This window comes from Bombina bombina, chromosome 3 (genome assembly GCF_027579735.1).
Source record: "Bombina bombina isolate aBomBom1 chromosome 3, aBomBom1.pri, whole genome shotgun sequence".
In the NCBI taxonomy this organism is placed as follows: domain Eukaryota; kingdom Metazoa; phylum Chordata; class Amphibia; order Anura; family Bombinatoridae; genus Bombina; species Bombina bombina.
Window position 1 is genome coordinate 748,660,466 of NC_069501.1, and position 22,914 is coordinate 748,683,379.

The following is a 22,914-nucleotide window of genomic DNA, read 5'->3' on the forward strand; positions in this document are numbered from 1 at the left end:
AAAGAGGGGGAAGAGAGCAAAAGAGAGGGGAGAGATATCAAAAGAGAAGGAGAGAGAGCAAAATAGAGGGGGAGAGAGATAGCAAAAGTGAGGGGGAGAGAGAGAAAGCAAAAGAGAGGGGGAGAGAGAGCATAAAAGACAGAGGGAAAGAACGCAAATAGAGGGGGAGAGAAAACAAAACAGAGAGGGGAGAAAGAGAGCAAAAGAGAGGGGGAGAGAGAGCAAAATAGAGGTGGAGAAAGAGAGCAAAAGAGAGGGGGAGAGAGAGCAAAATAGAGGTGGAGAAAGAGAGCAAAATAGAGATGGGAGAGAGAGGGGTAGAGAGAAAGCAAAAGAGAGGGGGGAGAGAGAGAGAGAGATAGGGAGAGGGGGAGACAGAGAGCATTCTCCCCCTCTATTTGCATTCTTTCCTCTGTCTTTTGCGCTATCTCTCCCCCTCTCTTTTGCTCTCTCTCTCTCCCCCTCACTTTTGCTATCTCTCTCCCCCTCTATTTTGCTCTCTCTCTCCCTCTCTTTTGATATCTCTCCACTCTCTTTTGCTCTCTTCCTCCTCTTTTGCTCTCTCTCCCCCCTCTTTTGCTTCTCTCCCTCTCTTTTAATCTCTCCCCCCCTCTCTTTTACTCTCTCTCCCCCTCTATTTTGGTCTTTCCCCCTTCTGTTTTGCTTTCTCCCCCCTTTTGCTCTCTCTCCACCCTCTTTTGCTCCCTCTCTCCCCCTCTTTTGCTCTCTCTCCCCCACTCTTGCTCTTTCTCCCTCCACTTTTGCTCCCTCTCCCCTCTTATTTGCTCTCCCCCCTTCTCTTCTGCTCTCTCTCCCCCCTCTTTTTTTACTCTATCTCCCCTCTCTTTTGCTCTCTCTCCCCTCTTGCTCTCTAAAAACTCTCTTTTGCTCTCTCTCCCCTCTTGCTCTCTAAAAACTCTCTTTTGCTCATAGAACGCAAATAGAGGGGGAGAGAAAACAAAACAGAGAGGGGAGAAAGAGAGCAAAAGAGAGGGGGAGAGAGAGCAAAATAGAGGTGTAGAAAGAGAGCAAAATAGAGATGGGAGAGAGAGGGGTAGAGAGAAAGCAAAAGAGAGGGGGGACAGAGAGCAAAGGAGAGGGGGAGAGAGAGAGCAAGAGAGGGGGAGAGAGAGGGAGAGAGATAGCAAAAGAGGGGGAGAGAGCAAAAGATGGAGGGAAGAGCGAACGAGAGGGAAGAGAGCACAAAAGAGAGGGGGAGAGAGAGTAAAAGAGAGGTGGGAGAAAGAGAGCAAAAGAGAGATGGGAGAGAGAGGGGGAGAGAGAGAGCAAAAGAGAGGGGGAGAGAGAGTAAAAGAGAGGTGGGAGAAAGAGAGCAAAAGAGAGATGGGAGAGAGAGGGGGAGAGAGAGAGCAAAAGAGAGGGGGAGAGAGTGCAAGAGAGAGGGGAAGAGAGAGAGCAAGAGAGGGGGAGAGAGAGGGAGAGAGATAGCAAAAGTGGGGGAGATAGAGCAAAAGAGGGAGGAAAGAGCGAAAGAGAAGGAAGAGAGCACAAAAGAGAGGGGAGAGAGAGCAAAAGAGAGTTTTTAGAGAGCAATCAAGGAGAGAGAGCAAAAGAGAGGGGAGAGAGAGCAAAGGAGAGGGGAGATAGAGAGCAAAAAAGAGGGGGGGAGAGAGCAAAATAGAGGGGGAGAGAGCAAATAAGACGGGAGAGAGAGCAAAAGAGGAGGGAGAGAGAGCAAAAGAGTGGGGGAGAGAGAGCAAAAGAGGGGAGATAGTGAGCAAAAGAGGGTGGAGAGAGAGCAAAAGGGGGAAGAAAGCAAAACAGAAGCGGGAAAGAGAGCAAAATAGAGGGGGAGAGAGAGTAAAAAAGAGGGAGAGAAGCAAAAGTGGGGGGAGTGAGAGCAAAAGAGGGGGGAAAGATATCAAAAGAGAGGGAGAGAGAGAGCAAAAGAGAGGGGGAGAGAGAGCAAAAGAGAGGTGGGAGAGAGAGAGCAAAAGTGAGGGGGATAGAGGGAGAGCAAAAGAGAGCAGGAGAGAGAGCAAAAGAGAGGTGGGAGAAAGAGAGCAAAATAGAGATGGGAGAGAGAGGGGGAGAGAGAGAGCTAAAGAGACGGGGGAGAGAGAGCAAGAGAGAGGGGAAGAGAGAGAGCAAGAGAGGGGGAGAGAGAGGGAGAGAGAAAGCAAAAGAGGGGGAGAGAGCAAAAGAGGGAGGAAAGATCAAAAGAGAGGGAAGACAGCACAAAAGAGAGGGGAAAAAGAGCAAAAGAGAGTTTTTAGAGAGCAAGAGAGGGGAGGGAGCAAAAGAGAGGGGAGAGAGAGTAAAAAAGAGGGGGGAGAGAGAGTAAAAGAGAGGGGGAGAGAGCAAATAAGAGGGGAGAGAGCAAAAGAGGAGGGACAGAGATCAAAAGAATGGGGGAGAGAGAGCAAAAGAGGGGGAGAGAGGGAGCAAAAGAGGGTAGAGAAAGAGCAAAAGGGGGGAGAAAGCGAAACAGAAGGGGGAAAGAGAGCAAAAAAAGAGAGGGAGAGAAGCAAAAGAGGGGGGAGAGAGAGCAAAAGAGGGGGAAGAGAGCAAAAGAGAGGGGAGAGATATCAAAAGAGAGGGAGAGAGAGCAAAATAGAGGGGGAGAGAGATAGCAAAAGTGAGGGGGAGAGAGAGAAAGCAAAAGAGAGGGGGAGAGAGAGCGCAAAAGACAGAGGGAAAGAAGCACATAGAGGGAGAGAGAAAACAAAACAGAGAGGGGAGAGACAAAGAGAGGGGAGAGAGAGAGCAAAAGACAAAGGGAAAGAATGCAAATAGAGGGAGAGAGAGAACAAAACAGAGAGGGGAGAAAGAGAGCAAAAGAGAGGGGGAGAGAGAGCAAAATAGAGGTGGAGAAAGAGAGCAAAATAGAGATGGGAGAGAGAGTGGTAGAGAGAAAGCAAAATAGAGGGGGGAGAGAGAGCAAGGGAGAGGGGGAGAGAGAGAGCAAGAGAGGGGGAGAGAGAGGGAGAGAGATAGCAAAAGAGGGGGAGAGAGCAAAAGAGGGAGGGAAGAGCGAACGAGAGGGAAGAGAGCACAAAAGAGAGGGGGAGAGAGAGTAAAAGAGAGGTGGGAGAAAGAGAGCAAAATAGAGATGGGAGAGAGAGGGAGAGAGAGAGAGCAAAAGAGAGGGGGAGAGAGAGCAAGAAAGAGGGGAAGAGAGAGAGCAAGAGAGGGGGAGAGAGAGAGATAGCAAAAGAGGGGGAGAGAGCAAAAGAGGGAGGAAAGAGCAAAAGAGAGGGAAGAGAGCACAAAAGAGAGGGGAGAGAGAGCAAAAGAGAGTTTTTAGAGAGCAAGAGAGGGGAGGGAGCAAAAGAGAGGGGAGCGAGAGTAAAAAAGAAGGGGGGAGAGAGAGTAAAAGAGAGGGGGAGAGAGCAAATAAGAGGGGAGAGAGCAAAAGAGGAGGGAGAGAGATCAAAAGAATGGGGGAGAGAGAGCAAAAGAGGGGGAGAGAGGGAGCAAAAGAGGGTAGAGAAAGAGCAAAAGGGGGGAGAAAGCGAAACAGAAGGGGGAAAGAGAGCAAAAAAAGAGAGGGAGAGAAGCAAAAGGGGGGGGGTGAGAGAGCAAAAGAGGGGGAAGAGAGCAAAAGAGAGGGGAGAGATATCAAAAGAGAGGGAGAGAGAGAGCAAAATAGAGGGGGAGAGAGATAGCAAAAGTGAGGGGGAGAGAAAGAGAGCAAAAGAGAGGGGGAGAGAGAGCGCAAAAGACAGAGGGAAAGAACGCAAATAGAGGGGGAGAGAAAACAAAACAGAGAGGGGAGAGAGACAAAGAGAGGGGAGAGAGAGAGCAAAAGACAAAGGGAAAGAATGCAAATAGAGGGAGAGAGAGAACAAAACAGAGAGGGGAGAAAGAGAGCAAAAGAGAGGGGGAGAGAGAGCAAAAGAGAGGTGGGAGAAAGAGAGCAAAATAGAGATGGGAGAGAGAGGGGTAGAGAGAGAGAGCAAAAGAGAGGGGGAGAGAGAGAGCAAGGGAGAGGGGGAGAGAGAGAGCAAGAGAGGGGGAGAGAGAGGGAGAGAGATAGCAAAAGAGGGGGAGAGAGCAAAAGAGGGAGGGAAGAGCGAACGAGAGGGAAGAGAGCACAAAAGAGAGGGGGAGAGAGAGTAAAAGAGAGGTGGGAGAAAGAGAGCAAAAGAGAGATGGGAGAGAGAGGGGGAGAGAGAGCAAAAGAGAGGGGGAGAGAGAGCAAAATAGAGGTGGAGAAAGAGAGCAAAATAGAGATGGGAGAGAGAGTGGTAGAGAGAAAGCAAAATAGAGGGGGGAGAGAGAGCAAGGGAGAGGGGGAGAGAGAGAGCAAGAGAGGGGGAGAGAGAGGGAGAGAGATAGCAAAAGAGGGGGAGAGAGCAAAAGAGGGAGGGAAGAGCGAACGAGAGGGAAGAGAGCACAAAAGAGAGGGGGAGAGAGAGTAAAAGAGAGGTGGGAGAAAGAGAGCAAAATAGAGATGGGAGAGAGAGGGGGAGAGAGAGAGCAAAAGAGAGGGGGGAGAGAGAGCAAGAAAGAGGGGAAGAGAGAGCAAGAGAGGGGGAGAGAGAGAGATAGCAAAAGAGGGGGAGAGAGCAAAAGAGGGAGGAAAGAGCAAAAGAGAGGGAAGAGAGCACAAAAGAGAGGGGAGAGAGAGCAAAAGAGAGTTTTTTAGAGAGCAAGAGAGGGGAGGGAGCAAAAGAGAGGGGAGCGAGAGTGAAAAAGAAGGGGGGGGGGGAGAGAGTAAAAGAGAGGGGGAGAGAGCAAATAAGAGGGGAGAGAGCAAAAGAGGAGGGAGAGAGATCAAAAGAATGGGGGAGAGAGAGCAAAAGAGGGGAGATAGTGAGCAAAAGAGGGTAGAGAAAGAGCAAAAGGGGGGAGAAAGCGAAACAGAAGGGGGAAAGAGAGCAAAAAAAGAGAGGGAGAGAAGCAAAAGGGGGGGTGAGAGAGCAAAAGAGGGGGAAGAGAGCAAAAGAGAGGGGAGAGATATCAAAAGAGAGGGAGAGAGAGCAAAATAGAGGGGGAGAGAGATAGCAAAAGTGAGGGGGAGAGAGAGAAAGCAAAAGAGAGGGGGAGAGAGAGCAAAAGGGGGGAGAAAGCAAAACAGAAGGGGGAAAGAGAGAAAAATAGAGGGGGAGAGAGAGTAAAAGAGAGGGAGAGAAGCAAAAGAGGGGGGAGAAAGAGCAAAAGAGGGGGAAGAGAGGAGAAGAGAGGGGAGAGATATCATAAGAGAGGGAGAGAGTACAAAAGACAGAGGGAAAGAACGCAAATAGAGGGGGAGAAAGAACAAAACAGAGAGGGGAGAGAGAGCCAAAGAGAGGGGGAGAGAGAGCAAATGAGAGGGGGGAGAGAGAGAGCAAAAGAGAGGGGGAGAGAGAGTAAAAGAGAGGGAGAAGTGAAAGAGCAAAAGAGAGGGGGAGAGTGAGAGCAAAAGATAGGGGGGGAGGGAGAGCAAAAGATAGGGGGGAGGGAGAGCAAAAGATAGGGGGAGGGAGAGCAAAAGAGAGTGGGAGAGAGAACAAAAGAGAGTTGGGAGAGAGAACAAAAGAGAGGAGGGAAATAGAGCAAAAACAATTGGAAGAGAGAGAGCAAAAGAGAGGGAGAGAGAGCATAAAAGAGAGGAGGAGATAGAGCAAAAAATAGGATTGGAGAGAGAGCAAAAGAGAGGGGGGAGAGTGAGCAAAAGAGGGGTAAGAGAGTGCAAAAGAGAGTGGGGAAAGAGAGCAAAAGAGAGAAGAAAGAGAGAGAGCAAAAGAGAGGGGGGAAGAGAACAAAAGAGATTGGAAGAGAGAGAGCAAAATAAAGGGGGTGAGAGCTCAAAAGAGAGGGGGGAGAGAGCAAAAGAGAGGGGGAGAGAGAGCAACAGAGGGGGAAGAGAGAGCAAAAGAGAGGGGGAGAGAGAAAGAGTAAAATAAAGAGGGGGAGAGAGGAAAAGATAAGGGAGAGGGAGAGCAAAAGATAGGAGGGAGAGAGTAAAAGAGGGGGAAGAGATAGCAAAAGAGAGGGGAGAGAGAGCAAAAGATAGGGGGGAGAGAGCAAAAGAGGGGAGAGAGATCAAAAGAGAAGAGAGAGAGCAGAAGAGAGGGGGAGAGGGGGAGAGAGGGGTATGGAGAGAGGGGGTATAGAGAGATAGCAAAAGAGAGGTGGGAGAGAGAAAGCAAGATAGAGGGGGGAGAGAGAGAGAGAGAGAGAGAGAGAGAGCAAAGATAGGGTGGAGAGAGGGAACAAAAGAGAGGGGAGAAAGATAGAGCAAAAGAAGGGGGAAAAGGAGAGCTAAAGAGAGGGGGGGAGAGAGAGCAAGTGAGGGGAGAGAGAGAGAGCAAAAGAGGGGGGAGCGAGCAAAAAGAAAGGGGAGAGAGAGAGAGCAAAAGAGGGGGGAGAGAGAGCAAAAGAGGGGGGAAGAGAGCAAAAGAGGGGAGAGAGAGCAAAAGAGAGGGAAGAGAGAACAAAAGAGAGGGGAGAGAGCGCAAAAGAGAGTGGAGAGATAGCAAAAGAGGGGAGAGAGAGAGCAAAAGAGAGTGGAGAGAGCGACAGAGAGGGGAGAGAGAGCAAAAGAGGGTGGAGAGAGCAAAAAGAGTGGGAGAGAGAGAAAGTAAAAGAGAGGGGGAGAGAGAGAGGAAGAGAGAGCCAAAGAGAGAGGAGAGAGAGCAAAAGAGCGGGGAGAGAGAGCAAAAAAAGGGGAGAGAGAGCAAAAGAGGGGAGAGAGAGAGAGCAAAAAAGGGTGGAAGAGCAAAAGAGGGAGGAGAGAAAGCAAAATAGAAGGGGGAAAGAAAGCAAAAGAGAGGGGGAGAGAGCAAAAGAGAGGGGGGAGAGAGCAAAAGAGGGAGAGAGAGAGCAAAATAGGAGATAGAGCAAAATTAAGAGGGTAGTGCAAAAGAGAGTGGGGAGAGAGAGCAAAAGAGAGGAGAGAGAGAGCAAAAGAGAGGGGGAGAGAGAGCACAAAAGAGAGGGGGAGAGAGAGCACAAAAGGGAGGGGAGAAGAGTGCAAATAGAGGGGAAGAGAGAGCAAAAGAGAGGGGGGAGAGAGCGCAAAAGAGAGGCGTGAGAGAGCAAAATACAGGGAAGAGAAAGAGCAAAAGAGAGGGGGAGAGAGAGCAAAAGAGAGGGGAGAGAGCAAATGGGAGGTGGGATAGAGAGGGGGAGAGAGAGAGCAAAAGAGAGGGGGGAGAGAGCAAGTGAGAGGGTGAGAGAGAAAAATATAGGGTAAAGAAATAGCAAAAGAGGGGGGAGAGAGAGCAAAAGGGAGTGGAGAGAGAGCATAAGAGGGGGGAGAGATAGAGCAAAAGAGAGGGTAGAGAGAGAAAAATAGGGGGAGAGAGCAAAAGAGAGGGGAGAGAGTGCAAAATAGGGAGGAGAGCAAAATAGAGGGGAGAGAGAGCAAAATAAATTGGAGAGAGAGCAAAAGAGAGGGGAGAGAGCAAAAGAGAAGGGAGAGAGAGCAAAAGAGATGGGAGATAGAGAGCAAAAAAGAGGGGGGAGAGAAAGCAAAAGAGAGGGGGAGTGAGAGAGCAAAAGAGAGGGGAGAGAGAGCAAAAGAGGGGGGAGAGAGCAAAAGAGAGGAAAAGAGAGAAAGCAAAAGAGTAGGGGGAAAGAGATAAAAAAGAGGGGGAGAGAGATTAAAAGATGGGAGAGAGAGCAAAAGAGAGGGGGAGAGAGAGAAGAAGAGAGGGGGGAGGGAGAGTGCAAAAGAGAGGGGGAGAGAGCACAAATAGAGGGGGAGAGAGAGCAAAAGAGATGGGGAGAAAGAGCAAAAGAGAGGGGGGAGAGAGAGCAAAACAGAGGGGAAAAAGAAAAAGCAAAATAGAGGGGGAGAGAGAGAGCGAGGAAAAAAGAGGGGGGAGAGAGAGAGAGCAAAAGAGAGGGGAGAGCAAAAGCAAAAAGAGAGGGGAGAGAGAGAAAGAGAGGGGAGTGAGAGAGAGAGAAAGAGAGGGGAGAGAGAGCAAAAGAGGGGAGAGAGAGAAAAAGAGGGTAGAGAGAGCAAAATAGAGGGGAGAGAACAAAAGAGAGTGGAGAGAGAGCAAAAGAGATGGGAGCGAGAGAACAAAAAAGAGGGGGGAGAGAGAGCAAAAGAGAGAGGAGAGAGAGAGCAAAAGAGAGGTGAGAAAGAGCAAAAGAGGGGGGAGTAAAAGCAAAAGAGAAGGTGGCAAGAGAGCAAAAGACAGGGGAGAGAGAGCAAAAGAGAGATGGGAGAGAGAGCAAAAGAGAGGCGGGAGAGAGAGAGCAAAAGAGAGGGGGAGAGAGAGAGCAAGAGAGGGAGGGAGAGAGAGCAAAAGAGAGGGAGGAGAGAGAGAGAGCAAAAGAGAGGGGGAGAGAGAGAGCAAAGGAGAGGGGGATATAGAGAGCAAAAAAGAGGGGGAGAGAGAGCAAAAATGATGTTGAATAGAGATAGAGCAAAAGAGAGGGGAAGTGAGAGAGCAAAAGAGAGGGGGGAGAGATAGAGCAAGGGGTGGGACCGCTGTACTGCAAAAAAATGTCCCGTGTATGCGGGCTTTAGGTAGGGTGACCATATTGCTGCTTTAAAAAGGGACATATATGAAAAACACATATGTCAGGGCTCTTTTCAGGGCTGTTTAAAGAAATGTTTTGTATAAGAAACCTGACATATGTATTTTTCATATGTGTCCCTTTTTAAAGCGGCAATATGGTCAGCCTAGCTTTAGGACTAGTATATATATAAATGGATTATTTAGAATATTTTACAGTATGTATCATTTTAAACAATTATTATTTTTTTAAGTTTTATATTTAGTATTTCAATACAGATATAGGTATAGTTATATATAGATACATATAGCAATATGTATTTACAATAAAACGTACATTATCCTGTAAGTGAAGAACATTGGAATGTGAAATATTTACATTACACATACAGTAAAACATATAAATACATACATATGTACACACATTTAAACCAAAATATATATATATATATATATATATATATGTGTGTGTGTGTGTGTGTGTGTGTATGTATCTCTATGTTAAAGCAATTTGCAGCCTTTTGAGCCCTTTTATAGTTCTAATACAGTTTTTTTTGTAATTTTTTTTTATCAGACAGTGTTAATATGAGTTTAACTGTACTGTTAAATGTATTGTATGTGTTTATGCAACTTTTTTGTCTTGTTTTAAAGTCCTGCACCCCCTGCTAGTGGTGGATGTGCAGGGTGCAGCATTGCAAAAGCATTTCACAAGAAACGCTTGTGCAATGTTAAATGCCGACAACGTATGCTGTCGGCATTTTGTGATACCGGATGGGCATGATTTTCTACAGTGAATCATGTCCGCCCGGCATATGATAAATTGACCCCCATAGCTCTGTTTCCAGGATGTCTCACCAGTGAGACAGGCAGAAATAGCACAGTTTCACCACTATTAGTGAGGCCAACTCTGTAAAAGCTCTGAAAGCGGCCAAAGGGGTTAAGCAATAGATAGTGTCTATAGTTTTGTTAACTAATGCTTTATACTGTCTCTTAATTGTTATGAAGGTGAGTGTTAGTATTCCCTTTTTCTCAACATTTCCTGGGAGAGGGGAGATTAAGGAATTTGTAGGAAGTTGTCCACTCACTGGCATTTTGTTGGCGGAAATCATAACTTTAAATGATGGAACCGCAGCTGGGTAGTGGGTAGAGCCTAGGTATTTTGTATGCATAGTTGGACATGATGTGGAAGGTTCAGGACATGTCCTGGGAACCACTGGGGTAGTCCTTGAACACAGAGCCATTGAAAATCTTCTAGTGGAAGAGGGCCAGACCTCCTAACCCATCACAATCTAGCAAGACCCAGGGAAGCCGTTATCCAGGTGTTTTAACAGAATGATTCTAGTGCAGTGTATTTACAACTTCATTTTGCTTCTTCTTTTGTTAATTATATTTTTTCTTTAAATATGGTGCATATGTCTGTTTTTAACATATTAATGGGCATAAAAAAACAGCATATTTCTTGTTTAGAGACACAGTAGTTTTGTAATGAATTTTCCTTATACTTTAGATTATATATTTTGCTACCCACAAGCTGGCTATATTGTGTAAACCATGATAGACTTGATCTCCCTCAAGCTTCTGTTTATTCTGTTTATTTTTTATTAAATATGTCAGCTGTGGAAGTAAAACGGAAAACATCAGTAAATATGTGAACAAATGTGTGAGCACCATGTGAGCTGAAAAATTAGAGCCCCAAACTAAAAATTAAAATGCAGGACTGTCGGGAAGAAAAAAAAAAAAGCAGAAGAATAGGGCACAGTGTTCAGTGTGAAGACTGCAGCAGGCTCACATTACCAACCTCTGGTAGGGGCTGATGCTTTTGGGCATTTTGCCATTAAAATAAAGTGAAATGGGGTTCACTGCAGGTTCATGTTTCTTTATGTACAACATTTTAAGGCATATAATACACCTCATCTGTCACAACATTTTCTCAGAAAATAATGATTCAGCTGACACAGCTGATGAAATGTTTTAATACATTAGCAAACTATTGTTTGAGCAGATTTTTATTCTTGAGAAAAGAAACCAGCTAAACTATTTTGCTGAGTTCTAAACATTTTGTGGCAGTCAGCATTATAAGGTGTGTGCAGATACAATTATAAAAATGCTAGTTGTTAAAGAAACATTTATTTTATTTAGGATATTTCTGCTAAAATTGGCCTAGATTACCTAGAGTTTTGCGTTAACAGGGGTGCGGTGCTAACAAGCAGTTTATGCTCACCGCTTACTTACAGACAGCTCTGGTATTACGGGTTTATACAAACCCGGCGTTAACCGCAAAAAAGTAAGCATAGAGCAAAATTTAGCTCCACATCTCACCTCAATACCAGCGCTGCTTACGTTAGCGGCGAGCTGGTAAAATGTGCTCGTGCACGATTTCCCCATAGGAATCAATGGAGAGAGCCAGCTGAAAAAAAACCTAGCACCTGCAAAAAAGCAGCGTTTAGCTCCTAACGCAGCCCCATTGATTCCTATGGGGAAAATACATTTATGTCTACACCTAACACCCTAACATGAACCCCGAGTCTAAACACCGCTAATATTACACTTATTAACCCCTAATCTGCCGCCCCCGACATCGCTGACACCTACATTATATTATTATCCCTTAATCTGCCGCTCCGGACACCACCGCTACCTACATTATACTTATGAACCCCTAATCTGCTGCCCCCAACATCTCCGACACCTACATTATATTTATTAACTCCTAATTTGCCACCCCCAATGTCGCTGCAACCTAACTACATTTATAAAACCCTAATCTGCCGCCCCCAACGTCGCCACCACTATAATAAACATATTAACCCCTAAACCTAAGTCTAACCCTAACCCCCCTAACTTAAATATCATTTAAATAAATCTAAATAAAATTACTACAATTAACTAAATAATTCCTATTTAAAACTAAATACTTACCTATAAAATAAACCCTAAGATAGCTACACCTAACACTACACTACAATTAAATTAATTACCTAAATTAAATACAATTAAATACAATTAATTACTATTAAATAAAATTATCTAAAGTACAAAAAAACACTAAATTACAGAAAATAATAAACAAATTACAAGATTTTTAAACTAATTACACCTAATCTAATCCCCCTAACAAAATAAAAAAAGCCATACCCTAAACTAAATTACAAATAGCCCTTAAAAGGGCCTTTTGCGGGACATTGCACAGCTCTTTTACCTGTAAAAAAAAGTACAAATCCCCCCCCAACATTAAAACCCACCATCCACACAACCAACCCTACTCTAAAACCCACCCAATCCTCCCTTAAAAAAACCTAACCTCAACGAAACCGGGAGAAGTCTTCATCCAAGCCGAGCGAAGTGGTCCTCCAGAGGGGCAGAAGTCTTCATCCAGATGGCATCTTCTATCTTCATCCATCTTCAAGACATCCTCTTTTTCTGACGACTAAACACAGAATGAAGGTTCCTTTAAATGACGTCATTCAAGATGGCGTCCCTTCAATTCCGATTAGCTGATAGAATTCTATCAGCCAATCGGAATTAAGGTAGAAAAAATCCTATTGGCTGATGCAATAAACCAATAGGATTGAACTGGCATTCTATTGGCTTATTGGAACAGCCAATAGAATGCCAGCTCAATCCTATTGGCTGATTGTATCAGCCAATAGGATTTAACTTCAATCCTATTGGCTGATTGCATCACCAAATAGGATTTTTTTCTACCTTAATTCCAATAGAATTCTATCAGACAATCGGAATTGAAGGGACGCCATCTTGGATGACATCATTTAAAGGAACCTTCATTCTGAGTTTAGTCGTCGGAAGAGGATGCTCTGCGTCGGATGTCTTGAAGATGGACCCGCTCCGCGCCGGATTGATGAAGATAGAAGATGCCGTCTGGGTAAAGACTTTTGCCCGTCTGGAGGACCACTTTGCCCGGCTTGGATGAAGACTCACGGCTTCGTTGAGGACTTTGGCCTGGTTAGGTGAAGACATCTCCCGGTAAGGTGATCTTCAGGGGGTTAGTGTTAGGTTTTTTTTAAGGGGGGATTGGGTGAGTTTTAGAGTAGGGTTGGTTGTGTGGGTGGTGGGTTTTAATGTTGGGGGGGGGATTGTAATTTTTTTCAGGTAAAAGAGCTGATTACTTTGGGGCAATGCCCCGCAAAAGGCCCTTTTAAGGGCTATTTGTAATTTAGTGTAGGGTAGGGCTTTTTTATTTTGGGGGGGCTTTTTTATTTTGTTAGGGGTATTAGATTAGGTGTAATTAGTTTAAAAATCTTGTAATTTGTTTATTATTTTGTGTAATTTAGTGTTGTTTTTTTATACTTTAGATAATTTTATTTAATAGTAATTAATTCTATTTAATTTAGGTAATTAATTTAATTTTAGTGTAGTGTTAAGTGTATTTGTAACAGGTTAGGTTTTATTTTACAGGTAAATTTGCCTTTATTTTAACTAGGTAGTTATTAAAAAGTTAATAATTATTTAATAACTATTGTACCTAGTTAAAATAAATACAAAGTTGCCTGTAAACTAAATATATATCCTAAGCTAGCTACAATGTAACTATTAGTTATATTGTAGCTAGCTTAGGGTTTATTTTATAGGTAAGTATTTAGTTTTAAATATGAATTATTTAGTTAATTGTAGTAATTTTATTTAGATTTATTTAAATTATATATAAGTTAGGTGGGGTTAGGGTTAGGCTTAGGTTTAGGCGGCGACTTTGGGGATGGCAGATTAGGGGTTAATAAATGTAGGTAGGTGGTGGCGATGATAGGGCCGGCAGATTAGGGGCTAATAATATTTAACTAGTGTTTGCGATGCGGGAGTGTGGCGGTTTAGGGGTTAATATATTTATTATAGTGGCGGTGATATCCAGTTCGACAGATTAGGGGTTAAAATATTTATTTTAGTGTTTGCGATGCGGGAGGGCCTCGGTTTAGGGGTTAATAGGTAGTTCATGGGTGTTAGTGTACTTTTTAGCACTTTAGTTAAGAGCTTTATGCTACAGCGTTGTAGTTTAAAACTCTTAACTACTGACTTTCAAATGCGGTACCAGTCTTGACAGGAGAGGATCTATCGCTCACTTTTTGGCAGACTCGTAATACCGGCGCTATGCAAGTCCCATTGAAAATATAGGATATGCAATTGACGTAAGTGGATTTGCGGTATTTCCGAGTCTGGACAAAAAAGTGAGCGGTACCCCTGTACCTGCAAGACTCGCAATACCAGCGGGCATTAAAAAGCAGCGTTGGGACCGGCCAACACTGCTTTTTAAGCCTAACACAAGACTCGTAATCTATCCGATTATTTTTGTAACAAAGTGGGTTAAGAATAACAAATGGTAATAATCGTAATGCTGCCATCCACAATATTGCTTATTTAAATTTTAATGGTATTTAAAATGGTATTGTTTTATTTACATTCACCTAGATTATGAGTTTTGCGCTAAACAGGGTGCAAAACTAACAAAAAATGTGTTATTGCACTCTCCATAGCGCTGCCATTATGAGTTACTGAAAAGCCTCCTTGTGCTTTGCGTTATGATGCGTTAAGCTCCATACCGCACAAAAGCCAAGGGCTGAGTTTACTTGCTCGTGCACGCTTTCCCCATAGACATCAATAGAGAGAGAGAGGCTTATTTATCAAATGTCTGTCGGACCTGATCCGACAATGAGGATCAGGTCTGACAGATATCGCTGAATGCGGAGAGCAATACGCTCTCCGTATTCAGCATTGCATCAGCAGCTCACAAGAGCTGCTGTTGCAACGCCACCTCCTGCAGACTTGCGGCCAATCGGGTGTCAATCAACCTGATCCTACTCGATTGGGTTGAATTCCGGCGATGTCTGTCCGCCTGCTCAGAGCAGGCAGACAACATTATGGAGCAACATTATGGAGCATTTGAAGCTTGATAAATGGGCCTCTGAGTGTTAGAAAAAAATTAACACCTGCAATCGCGGAATAGCAAATCGCCATAATGCAACCCCATTGGAACAGCCAATAGAATGCAAGTTCAATCCTATTGACTGATTGGATCAGCCAATAGGATTGAACTTCAATTCTATTGGCTGATTGCATCAGTCAATAGTATTTTTCCTACCTTAATTCCAATTGGCTGATAGGATTCTATCAGCCAATCGGAATTGAAGGGACGCCATCTTGGATGACGTCACTTAAAGGAACCTTAATTCTTTAGTCGCCGTCGGATGGAAGAGGATGCTCCGCATCAGATGTCTTCAAGATGGACCCGCTCTGCTCCGGATGGAAGAAGATAGAAGAAGCTGCCTGGATGAAGACTTCCGCTGGTCTGGATGTCCTCTTCTGGCCGGATCGGATGAAGACTTCTGCCGGTCTGGAGGTCCACTTGTGCCCGGCTGGGTGAAGACGGCTCAAGGTAGGGTGATCTTCAGGGGGTTAGTGTTAGGTTTAATTAAGGGGGGATTGGGTGGGTTTTAGAGTAGGGTTGGGTGTGTGGGTGGTGGGTTTTAATGTTGGGGGGGTATTGTATTTTTTTTTTACAGGTAAAAGAGGTGATTACTTTGGGGCAATGCCCAGCAAAAGGCCCTTTTAAGGGCTGTTTGTAATTTAGTATACCTGTAATTGTAGGTATTTCATGTAATTAATTTAATGATAGTGTAGTGTTAGGTGTAATTGTAACTTAGGTTAGGGTTTATTTTACAGGTAAATTTGAACTTATTTTAGCTAGGAAGTTATTAAATAGTTAATAACTATTTAATAACTATTGTACCTAGTTAAAATAAATACAGTTGCCTGTAAAATAAAAATAAATCTTGACATAGCTACAATGTAATTATTATTTATATTGTAGTAATCTTAGGGTTTATTTTACAGGTAAGTATTTAGTTTTAAATAGGAATAATTTATTTAGATGTATTTAAATTATATTTAAGTTAGGGGGGGTAGGGTTAGGGTTAGACTTACGTTTAGGGGTTAATAACTTTATTATAGTGGCGGCGACGTTGGCGACGGCAGATTAGGGGTTAATAAATTGAATATAGTTGTGGCAACGTTGGGGGGCAGATTAGGGGTTAATAAATATATTGTAGGGTTCGGCGATGTTTGGGGCAGCAGATTAGGGGTTCATTAGTATAATGTAGGTGGCGGCAGTTTCCGGAGTGGCAGATTAGGGGTTAAAAAGATTATGCAGGTGGCGACGATGTCGGGGCAGGCAGATTAGGGGTTAATAAGTGTAATATTAGGGGTGTTTATACTCGGGGTTCATGTTAGGTGTAGACATAACTTGTATTTCCCCATAGGAAACAATTGGGCTGCGTTAGGAGCTGAACGCTGCTTTATTGCAGGTGTTAGGTTTTATTTTATAGCCAGCTCAGCCCCATTGTTTCCTAAGGGGAAATCGTGCACAAGCACGTTTAGCCAGCTTACCGCTGACTTAAGCAGCGCTGGTATTACAGTGAGATGTGGAGCTAAATTTTGCTCAACGCTCACTTTTCTGAGGCTAACGCCGGCTTGCAGAAAACTCGTAATACCAGCGTTGTTTTAAGTGAGCGGTGAGAAAAAAAGGAGCATTAGCACCGCACACCATTACCGACAAAAACTCGTAATCTAGCCGTCTAAGATTACAAAAAATAATAAACTAAATTATCAAAAATAAAAACAATTACACCTAATCTAATAGCCCAGTGGCATATTTAGGTTTTGTGCTGCCCTAGTCACTCAGAATTATGCTGCCCCCCCCAGGTTTTAGGTCTTTTTAGCCATATTTGTTTGTTTGTTTGTTTTTTTGTTAGGATGTAAAATGACAGATTTTTTTTTTTATTATTATTTTTGATGACGTTCATCATTCTCAAGTAAATGTGCAAATTCTATCCATTAAAAAAGGGATATTTGTGATAAAGGGTGCAAAAAACAAACAAAAACAGAGGTAAAAAAGCGGAAAAAGAGAAGTATCTAATAGTAATAAGTAAATATTGTGGAACTTTTCAAATTCATGAATCTTTTCAAAAGAAGTTAATTATTTTGGCACATGGTAAATATGACATGCTGTATTTAAAAAATAATTCCATTTTTAATATTCACATTTTTTTTAAAGCCAAACCCTTTCATTTTAAATAACATGTGTATATATATTTATATATATATATATATAACACACAGAGAAAACCCAGCACTCACTTACAAGCTCTCAGCTAAGATTTAAAAGCAAAAATGGAAAGGTTAGTCACCGCATCTGGCCAAATGGGACAAGCTCAGGTACCACGTCAAGGTCCTTTCCAATGCCTGAGACCCTAAATTTTTGTAATTTTCCCTATGGTTCTTGCACCCAGACCTGTCTGGGGTTAACTGCTTGTGGCTCTGGAGACAGCACAGCTTCCTGTGAGTGCCAGTGGCACCCAGGGCTGAGCATGTTGCAGGGTCATAGGATGTGTACCCGGTCCAGTATGAGAGTGCAGTTCCCTTCCGTGTTTTGTATATGTCTAGCGTGGTTACATATTCCTGTGCACCCTTCCCTTGTTTTCAGTTTGTTTGGATTTGAAAGCTTGCATTGTGTGGCTGTTTTAGGGTCTCAGGTATTGGAAAGGACCTTGACGTGGTACCTGAGCTTGTCCCTTTTGGCCAGATGCGGTGACTAACCTTTCCATTTTTGCTTTTAAATCTTAGCTGAGAGCTTGTAAGTGAGTGCTGGGTTTTTATCTGTGTGTTGTATTAATTTGTTTTGTAATTTTCCCTATGGTTCTTGCACCCAGACCTGTCTGGGGTTAACTGCTTGTGGCTCTGGGGACAGCACAGCTTCCTGTGAGTGCCAGTGGCACCCAGGGCTGAGCATGTTGCAGGGTCATAGGATGTGTACCCGGTCCGGTATGAGAGTGCAGTTCCCTTCTGTGTTTTGTATATGTCTAGGGTGGTTACATATTCCTGTGCACCCTTCCCTTGTTTTCAGTTTGTTTGGATTTGAAAGCTTGCATTGTGTGCCTGTTTTAGGGTCTCAGGTATTGAAAAGGACCTTGACCTGGTACCTGAGCTTGTCCCATTTGGCCAGATGCGGTGACTAACCTTTCCATTTTTGCTTTTAAATCTTAGCTGAGAGCTTGTAAGTGAGTGCTGGGTTTTCTCTGTGTGTTGTATTAATTTGTTTTGTAATTTTCCCTATGGTTCTTGCACCCAGACCTGTCTGGGGTTAACTGCTTGTGGCTCTGGGGACAGCACAGCTTCCTGTGAGTGCCAGTGGCACCCAGGGCTGAGCATGTTGCAGGGTCATAGGATGTGTACCCGGTCCGGTATGAGAGTGCAGTTCCCTTCCGTGTTTTGTATATGTCTAGGGTGGTTACATATTCCTGTGCACCCTCCCCTTGTTTTCAGTTTGTTTGGATTTGAAAGCTTGCATTGTGTGGCTGTTTTAGGGTCTCAGGTATTGAAAAGGACCTTGACGTGGTACCTGAGCTTGTCCCATTTGGCCATATGCGGTGACTAACCTTTCCATTTTTGCTTTTAAATCTTAGCTGAGAGCTTGTAAGTGAGTGCTGGGTTTTCTCTGTGTGTTGTATTAATTTGTTTTGTAATTTTCCCTATGGTTCTTGCACCCAGACCTGTCTGGGGTTAACTGCTTGTGACTCTGGGGACAGCACAGCTTTCTGTGAGTGCCAGTGGCACCCAGGGCTGAGCATGTTGCAGGGTCATAGGATGTGTACCCGGTCCGGTATGAGAGTGCAGTTCACTTCCGTGTTTTGTATATGCCTAGCGTGGTTACATATTCCTGTGCATCCTTCCCTTGTTTTCAGTTTGTTTGGATTTGAAAGCTTGCATTGTGTGGCTGTTTTAGGGTCTCAGGTATTGGAAAGGACCTTGACGTGGTACCTGCGCTTGTCCCATTTGGCCAGATGCGGTGACTAACCTTTCCATTTTTGCTTTTAAATCTTAGCTGAGAGCTTGTAAGTGAGTGCTGGGTTTTCTCTGTGTGTTGTATTAATTTGTTTTGTAATTTTCCCTATGGTTCTTGCACCCAGACCTGTCTGGGGTTAACTGCTTGTGGCTCTGGAGACAGCACAGCTTCCTGTGAGTGCCAGTGGCACCCAGGGCTGAGCATGTTGCAGGGTCATAGGATGTGTACCCGGTCCGGTATGAGAGTGCAGTTCCCTTCCATGTTTTGTATATGTCTAGGGTGGTTACATATTCCTGTGCACCCTTCCCTTGTTTTCAGTTTGTTTGGATTTGAAAGCTTGCATTGTGTGCCTGTTTAAGGGTCTCAGGTATTGAAAAGGACCTTGACGTGGTACCTGAGCTTGTCCCATTTGGCCAGATGCGGTGACTAACCTTTCCATTTTTGCTTTTAAATCTTAGCTGAGAGCTTGTAAGTGAGTGCTGGGTTTTCTCTGTGTGTTGTATTAATTTGTTTTGTAATTTTCCCTATGGTTCTTGCACCCAGACCTGTCTGGGGTTAACTGCTTGTGGCTCTGGGGACAGCACAGCTTCCTGTGAGTGCCAGTGGCACCCAGGGCTGAGCATGTTGCAGGGTCATAGGATGTGTACCCGGTCCGGTATGAGAGTGCAGTTCCCTTCCGTGTTTTGTATATGTCTAGGGTGGTTACATATTCCTGTGCACCCTTCCCTTGTTTTCAGTTTGTTTGGATTTGAAAGCTTGCATTGTGTGGCTGTTTTAGGGTCTCAGGTATTGAAAAGGACCTTGACGTGGTACCTGAGCTTGTCCCATTTGGCCAGATGCGGTGACTAACCTTTCCATTTTTGCTTTTAAATCTTAGCTGAGAGCTTGTAAGTGAGTGCTGGGTTTTCTCTGTGTGTTGTATTAATTTGTTTTGTAATTTTCCCTATGGTTCTTGCACCCAGACCTGTCTGGGTGGCGACGTTGGCGGCGGCAGATTAGGGGTTAATAAATTTAATATAGTTGTGGCAACGTTGGGGGGCAGATTAGGGGTTAATAAATATAATGTAGGGTTCGGCGATGTTTGGGGCAGCAGATTAGGGGTTCATTAGTAGAATGTAGGTGGCGGCAGTTTCCGGAGTGGCAGATTAGGGGTTAAAAAGATTATGCAGGTGGCGACGATGTCAGGGCAGGCAGATTAGGGGTTAATAAGTGTAATATTAGGGGTGTTTAGACTCGGGGTTCATGTTAGGGTGTTAGGTGTAGACATAACTTGTATTTCCCCATAGGAAACAATTGGGCTGCGTTAGGAGCTGAACGCTGCTTTTTTGCAGGTGTTAGGTTTTTTTATAGCCAGCTCAGCCCCATTGTTTCCTAAGGGGAAATCGTGCACGAGCACGTTTAGCCAGCTTACCGCTGACTTAAGCAGCGCTGGTATTACAGTGAGATGTGGAGCTAAATTTTGCTCAACGCTCACTTTTCTGAGGCTAACGCCGGCTTGCAGAAAACTCGTAATACCAGCGTTGTCTTAAGTGAGCGGTGAGAAAAAAAGGAGCATTAGCACCGCACACCATTACCAACAAAAACTCGTAATCTAGCCGTCTAAGATTACAAAAAATAATAAACTAAATTATCAAAAATAAAAACAATTACACCTAATCTAATAGCCCAGTGGCATATTTAGGTTTTGTGCTGCCCTAGTCACTCAGAATTATGCTGCCCCCCCAGGTTTTAGGTCTTTTTAGCCATATTTGTTTGTTTGTTTGTTTTTTTGTTAGGCTGTAAAATGACAGATTTTTTTTTATTATTATTTTTGATGACGTTCATCATTCTCAAGTAAATGTGCAAATTCTATCCATTAAAAAAGGGATATTTGTGATAAAGGGTGCAAAAAACAAACAAAAAACAGAGGTAAAAAAGCGGAAAAAAAGAAGTATCTAATAGTAATAAGTAAATATTGTGGAACTTTTCAAATTCATGAATCTTTTCTAAAGAAGTTAATTATTTTGGCACATGGTAAATATGACATGCTGTATTTAAAAAATAATTCCATTTTTAATATTCACATTTTTTTTAAAGCCAAACCCTTTCATTTTAAATAACATGTGTATATATATTTATATATATATATAACATACAGAGAAAACCCAGCACTCACTTACAAGCTCTCAGCTAAGATTTAAAAGCAAAAATGGAAAGGTTAGTCACCGCATCTTGCCAAATGGGACAAGCTCAGGTACCAAGTCAAGGTCCTTTCCAATACCTGAGACCCTAAATTTTTGTAATTTTCCCTATGGTTCTTGCACCCAGACCTGTCTGGGGTTAACTGCTTGTGGCTCTTGGGACAGCACAGCTTCCTGTGAGTGCCAGTGGCACCCAGGGCTGAGCATGTTGCAGGGTCATAGGATGTGTACCCGGTCCGGTATGAGAGTGCAGTTCCCTTCCGTGTTTTGTATATGTCTAGCGTGGTTACATATTCCTGTGCACCCTTCCCTTGTTTTCAGTTTGTTTGGATTTGAAAGCTTGCATTGTGTGGCTGTTTTAGGGTCTCAGGTATTGGAAAGGACCTTGACGTGGTACCTGAGCTTGTCCCATTTGGCCAGGTGCGTTGACTAACCTTTCCATTTTTGCTTTTAAATCTTAGCTGAGAGCTTGTAAGTGAGTACTGGGTTTTCTCTGTGTGTTGTATTAATTTGTTTTGTAATTTTCCCTATGGTTCTTGCACCCAGACCTGTCTGGGGTTAACTGCTTGTGGCTCTGGGGACAGCACAGCTTCCTGTGAGTGCCAGTGGCACCCAGGGCTGAGCATGTTGCAGGGTCATAGGATGTGTACCCGGTCCGGTATGAGAGTGCAGTTCCCTTCCGTGTTTTGTATATGTCTAGGGTGGTTACATATTCCTGTGCACCCTTCCCTTGTTTTCAGTTTGTTTGGATTTGAAAGCTTGCATTGTGTGGCTGTTTTAGGGTCTCAGGTATTGGAAAGGACCTTGACGTGGTACCTGATCTTGTCCCATTTGGCCAGATGCGGTGACTAACCTTTCCATTTTTGCTTTTAAATCTTAGCTGAGAGCTTGTAAGTGAGTGCTGGGTTTTCTCTGTGTGTTGTATTAATTTGTTTTGTAATTTTCCCTATGGAAAATGGACCTGTCTGGGGTTAACTGCTTGTGGCTCTGGGGACAGCACAGCTTCCTGTGAGTGCCAGTGGCACCCAGGGCTGAGCATGTTGCAGGGTCATATGATGTGTACCCGGTCCGGTATGAGAGTGCAGTTCCCTTCCGTGTTTTTATATATATATATATATAAATCTGCTCTGATAGCTGGATCCCTTTCTCTTGTGCTGTGTTTATAGTTTAGCAACAGAATGCTATCACACAAATCAAATAGCCCTTAAACTATCACATCAAACAGCAAAAGTGTCAGAGTGTCCTACCAGCAACTACAGAGCACACACCAGTGCCACCAATGTGATTTCAGTGAGATAACTTGGCAAGAGTCTAGCTGTTTCTACCACTCCTGCAAAGTTCAAGTCAAGTCAAGAATACTTTATTAGCATGACATTATTACATGTGTTGCCAAAGTAATATGTTACAATAAAACATATCAATAACAATTAATAAAGTTGGAGTATAGTGGGTAAATATGGCAACAGTTCATTTAATCTGATTGGGGGTTCTGGTCATGTGACAGTCTGCTACATATTTTGCTACTATCCTTGTAGCTTTGTTTTTTTCTCCTAAGCGTACACATAGTCTTTCTTGTTCAGACATCTGTTGGACGTCTGTTATATCTTTCATTATTTTTGGGAAGTATTTATCCCTTAAGAGTTTGTACAGTACAAGAGGAAGTGCGCTTCAGTCGCTATGTCCCCGATGTTACACTGTGCACTTTGTCTGGCTTCCCTGGGTCTCCATTTTGTCTGATATCTGCCAGTCTCTATTTCCAGCTGGTGGTCAGAGATTTTGTATTTAGTGAGTATCTGTCTGTGCTTTGGGTTGATGACACTTGTGAGATACTTAGCTAGTTTTTCTCTCTCTGTAGAGACCTGTAACACTCCAGCTTGTTCTGTTGTCCTATCTGTTCCTCCCAGTGCCCAGTGTACCTCTCTTTCAGAGCTGTTTGTAAGGTGTTTGGTGACACTATCTCATGGTCTGTGCTTTCACTGATGTGGTTTTGCAGGTCTGATATATATTCTCAATCTCTAAATGCTTTTGATGCTGGGTCACAGAGTACTTGGTGGTAAAGTGTACTTGTGTCACTATTTGTAAGGTGACACCAGAATTTGTACACCCTTTTTTGCATCGGTAGCAGCAATGGGAATCTTCCCAGCTCTGTTCTGCACCCATTGTTAGGGGCACTTCTGTGTATCGCAGTGCATATTTACAGAATTGGAGCTGTGCAATTTCTGTGAGAGTTTCGTCCCATTCTTGGTAGTTCTGGGTCAGTACTGGGCCCCAGACCTCACAGCCATACAGCCGGATTGGTACAATGGTGCTTTCAAATATCTTAAGTAACAGTTCTGTAGGAGGGTTTAGACTGGCTAGCGGCTTCTTGATTGCATGGATGGCTCTAAGGGCTTTTTTTTGCAGTGTTTTGATAGCCAGTTTAAAGCTTTCTGATGTACTCAGTGTAAGCCCAAGATAGGTATAATTT